Raw genomic sequence first — 5,321 nt, forward strand, 5'->3', positions numbered from 1 at the left:
TGGTCTGCTGTCCACTTTTTAAATGTTAATCATGTCCAGAATAAAACTGGAATTTAGTTATTATCAACTGATACAAGATCTGGACTCTTTTAAAATGAAGTGGTGTATAGACGGAGTATTATGCGAGATACAAAATAATATTGTACAGTTTTGTATTTATTGATTGGCATTGTTTTATTGTATCTGTGTTAATATAATATTATAGGAAGTCTCTCTCTGTCTCCTCTCTATTTCTTCATTAACACACACATACAGAATATATATATAAATATATATATATATATATATATATATATATATATATATATATAATTAATAAAAATATATATAATAAAATATATAAAATATATATAAAATATATATAATAAAATATAATAAAAATAATATATATATATATATATATACATATATATATATATATATATATATATATATAATAAAAAATAAATAAAATTCATGCTCTCGTTGTGTAAATTTACTGTCATTGGAATTGGAGTAGCACCTAAGATATTTTCTAGCAAATTATATATATAAAATAGATATAAAATAAATTATATTTATATTATATTATATTTTATACATTTATATATATATATATATATATATATATATATATATATATATATATATAATTTCTCTGATATTATTATATATAATACATTTATGCAAGTGTAGTGAAAATAGCTGTAACACTTTCTTAAGTCTTTTGAAAGCACACTGCTCACTCAGCTAGTTTTTGTGCTTTTAATTTGAGAATCTGCAAATTCTCTGAAACAAAATACAGTTGGTGGAGGAATTTCTGAGTGCAATAAGATTATATTCCTTTCTATAATATCAGACGTCCCATAAGCACAAATTTGTAACAGTTTAGACACATGAATTTCAAAGCAGAAACTTCATTACAGGTTCATATGCAACGTGGTTTTGCATGAGCACTTCTATAGAATAATAGCAAAAACCCCTAAAAGCTTAAAGGATCAAATTTTACTAGAGGGTCATCTTAAGGTTATTAATTCTTTGAATGTGATCTTGATAGAACAGTATGGCAGAATGTTGTTCATATATTAATGCTAATGTTAAATGTTAGAGCAGAATGAATACTTAGCTCAACTTTTAATATTGAACTATTGAATAAAACCATGCATCAAATAAATAAAAAAGGGGTATGTATGTAATAAACAAAATCGCCAAAATGTTAATGATTATAATGAAAATAAGCATGTTACGTGTCCAATCCTTTCCATTGAACGTTTGAAAGTTTGTAGTGTTGTTGAGATATAGAAATAAAATCAAAATGAGAGAGAGGTGATGATTCTATCATCTGAAAAATCAAGAGAGAGAGAAAGAGAGAGAGAGAGAGAGAGAGAGAGAGAGAGAGAGAGGGCAGGAGAGAGAAAGAGAGAGAAGAGAGAGAGAGATCACGAGAATTCCTCCCTGTATTTTATGGTTTTACACATTCCCTAAAATTACCAGTTTAATTATTTATAAACATTTGATCCATTGGAATCCTTTAATTGTAGTATTAAAAATTATTTTTAAAAAAAACTTTATTTCACAGATTCCACAGGCTTGTTCTTGATCACAGCCAGCACTCCTCCAATCTTCCAATCAAACAATGTGGAGAGATCAAGTAAACATTTCGATCTCATGATTAAATGTCACAATTGGTACTGTGATTTTTGTGACGCAGCTGAAATTAAGGAAGGTAAAGGCGATCTATGTTTAGGTTATCAAGTTTAGAAATAAAGTTACCAGGCTCACAAAATAGCAAAAGTCTTATTCAAAACTTTAAAAGACTTTGCCAAAGAATCTGACTGGAATTGTTCTCTCATCAGTTTTGAATAATAAATCTTTACTGGACCATTCACGGCTTCATAAAAACCGGAGCAATCAGCAGGGACATTCTAACGGTGATTGTCAGTGGTGCATGTAGGTTGAGCGAAGCCCTAGGATTAACCCTGGCCAGCACTCCCCAAGAGAACTAGCTTCACAGTCACCTTCCTCTATACTTGGCACAGGGATATGACATCATATCCTGTCACCTTGCCTCAGAAGGAAGTGTGATGTGGGTCCCAGGGTACCATGACGGCTGTCACATATACTACAATAGCGTAAATGGGCCACTTGGGGAGGTATGCCTTGTAGCTAAAAGGATTGTAGCTGCCCCCTAACCCAAGACAGCATACGCCAGCTTAAGCCACTGGTGGTTGTACTGTTTTTAATACTAGAACTGCTGCTCAGCTGGAGGATTGTTAGAAAGATGACTGCGAAAGAAAATGTATATACGGTATTAATAACAATCAAATTAATAATTGCTTAAACTTAAAAGATTTTCAAATAATCAAACATTTTAAGATTTTACCAAACTGACATTTGCATTTGCTCAGTCACAAGACTACTTTACCACAATCATTCACACGATATTTTCATTAAGATTTTAGGGATGCTTTATATTCCCATCTTAAATTAAGGATTATCACAGTCTTTTAATTTTAGTCAAAACACTGTGTACTGCATTAGAACAATGGGAGGAATAGTGTGTGTGTGTGTGTGTGTGTGTGTGCGTGTGTGTGTGTGCGTGTGTTCATATGTGTGTGTCTCCCTATGGAAACCAAATAACTTTTCCACGCATGCTGCTAATGACCAAAAACCATTTAGGAGCAAAGTTTTTAGTTACTGTTTCCAAAAAACAAAGTGAGAAGAAATAGTTTCCCAATTTGTAAAGTTTATTCCAATGTTTTATACATCTATTGTACTAACATCTTTAATCCTGTAATCGGTAACATTTTCTATCTATCTATCTATTTATCTATCTATCTATCTATCTATCTATCTATCTATCTATCTATCTATCTTTGTTATATTTATTTACAGTTCACGGTGTTATTATGGCGTAAAGGTAAAGACACTATAATAGGTACATTACATTTGCATTAGTAGAGGAGGACCCTGCCTCGAAAAGCTTATATTCCTTCTGGCCTTTCAGACTACCTGTATCCTCACTTAGCGTCTGTTTGACTCTCCATAAAGCTGGAAGGCAAAAAAAAAAAGGGGCTTCATTATTTGCCCCACACATTTATAGTCATGCTTTAGTTTCTGAACATCTAAACGCTTTTAGCAGGAGACAGGCTATGTCACACCTTTTATTTATATACATATTTTTACACATAATGCCGCCAGCAATGGCGTAAATTGAAAGGGTGCGTTGATGCCCCTGTGTATCCCGCTGTCCAGTAATGCCCTGCTAGCTGTGTGATACGCTGCCAGCCTCCTCCTTTACCTCCTTACAGCAGCGGGGAATTCCACCTAAAAGCCCAGCTCCTCCATAATATACAATGTGCACTAAAGTGATAACTCTAATGCTCTGCCTAGGTAGTGGGGGTGTTCTTTGTGCCTAGGGCACCCTGAAAGTGAATCTGGTCTGTACGCGGTGTCCATGGCAGAGCTTGTGGAAGTCCATGGTGGTTTGGGTGCATTTATTCATACATGGTCCTACACCTGCTACTGATAGCTGTGATTTGGCTAAGATGTTTCTAAAACAAACCATGTTGCAACAGGGGGCAACCTGTTTAACAACAGTTAAAGTTGTGAGAAACTGGGCATATGAAAAAAAAATACATTTTTATCTAACAGAATTATTGCATGAAAAGTGATTCTGACATGAAGTTTGTTGGTTGCCACATTATGTGTGGCCTTATTGCCCTATAGTGCCCCTCTAAGTATAGTAATTAAAACAAAACATAAATACTGAGTACGCTTCTAAAAATCCAAAGCTGCCTGCTTTGTTTCAGAACAATACCAACCAACCATTCCCCCTTTAATTGTATTTAGGCTTTAATAGCTCACATGTTTGCAATATTTTTCATAGTTCTTTATATAATAAAATTGTATCTACAGGAAACAAGTTATTCTTATGAATTACTGGAATAATTTATGGAAAGTTATTTCACATCTTATACTCTTTTGCAAAAAAAAAAATTGAAACCTAAATGATGTAACTCCCGCTCTGTGATGTCTTTAATCATAACTTGTGATTTCACTTCTGGATTTATCAAGAACCAACTAAAAAAAATGAATCATAATCTAATTTCATTTTTTACCCAATTTAGAGTGAAAGGTCACATTTGCCCACATTTCCGTGCACATAAATACAAACATATAACCAAGCTTAGGGTATAAATGTCATTTTGCTGCAGTTTAAGCACAATTCAAAATTTATGAGCAATTACAATAGAAATTGGTGAGAAAACTCTGGTTGTAGCTTATTTATGGATTTCAGCTGTGCAATTCATTAACTATATTTAAGTAAAAGGCCAGATTTCGCTAAAGTTAGCACCATATGATTGCGAGGAATAACGTTTCTATTTTTCTTTATAACGAAACCGCTGCACGTTATTATATTACCATAAATATTATTAACAACTTAAACCCTAGAAAAGCTCTCTGTAATTTAAAGTGTTTTTAATATTTGATTGCTTGTTCATTTGAACTATTACATGAAATCGTAAACAATCCAGTTCACGGGATTCAGTTTCTCTGTATGGGTACGCACTATACTTGTTGTAAATAGTATTATCTAGACTCTGGGATGAGAAAGTATGTGGTTAGGAATTATGGTCCCTCACACTCCCCAATTAATCTTCTGGATCCTTCCATAATATATGGGTTTATGTCCAACTGATACTTTGTTCTCTGGTCCACTAAATTAAACAAAACAAACCCAATTTCCTCCAATTAATTAAATAGGTGACAAGGTAATTGTCCTTAAAAATAAGTTGGAATTAATATTAATTAATGTTTGGGTGTACAGTTAAAAAATACTATTTCTTTTCATTTAGTTCTTGTAAGCATTATTTTCAAGTGTTAAAAATACACACATACATACTTGTGCTCATTTTCCTACCTGGAAAGAAAAGATATATTGGGTATTTGAGTACCATGGACAGTTCTCCACCTATATTTGTCTATCAATTCTAAGGGGACATTGTCAATATGAATGGGACATCTGACTTTTGTAATTTCGATATATAGTTGCAGGGTCGCCAACAGACGTCAGCGGAACCTCCAACTGACATCAGTGGAACAGCCGACCGACATCAGCAGGACCGCCCAGTGACATCAGCGGGACTTCCTACTCGCATCCCGCAAGGGGTGCTCCTGGTGCTCCAGAAAGTTTGTATGAAGCCAAAGTGGCATCACGAAGGAATGCCCTTGGCTACTGTTTCTAGAAAGTTTGTAGGAAACCCAAAAGTTCAGTGCTGAGACAAGGGCATGAGAGCACCAAAAACTACTTTCTTATGTGAGGGATTGTAGGTATGTGT

The 5,321-nt window shown here is 33.8% G+C and overlaps 1 long non-coding RNA gene across 1 annotated transcript; it reads left to right on the forward strand.

Annotated features, from left to right (window-relative positions):
* Positions 1-3,180: 3,180 nt before the first annotated feature.
* On the forward strand, positions 3,181-3,670 carry LOC128475612 (uncharacterized). Its single transcript, XR_008346670.1, has 3 exons — positions 3,181-3,233; positions 3,268-3,513; positions 3,580-3,670. It is a non-coding gene; the product is annotated as an uncharacterized LOC128475612 (long non-coding RNA).
* The last annotated feature ends 1,651 nt before the right edge of the window (positions 3,671-5,321 follow it).

The sequence above is a fragment of the Spea bombifrons genome, chromosome 1 (genome assembly GCF_027358695.1).
Source record: "Spea bombifrons isolate aSpeBom1 chromosome 1, aSpeBom1.2.pri, whole genome shotgun sequence".
Lineage (NCBI taxonomy): Eukaryota > Metazoa > Chordata > Amphibia > Anura > Pelobatidae > Spea > Spea bombifrons.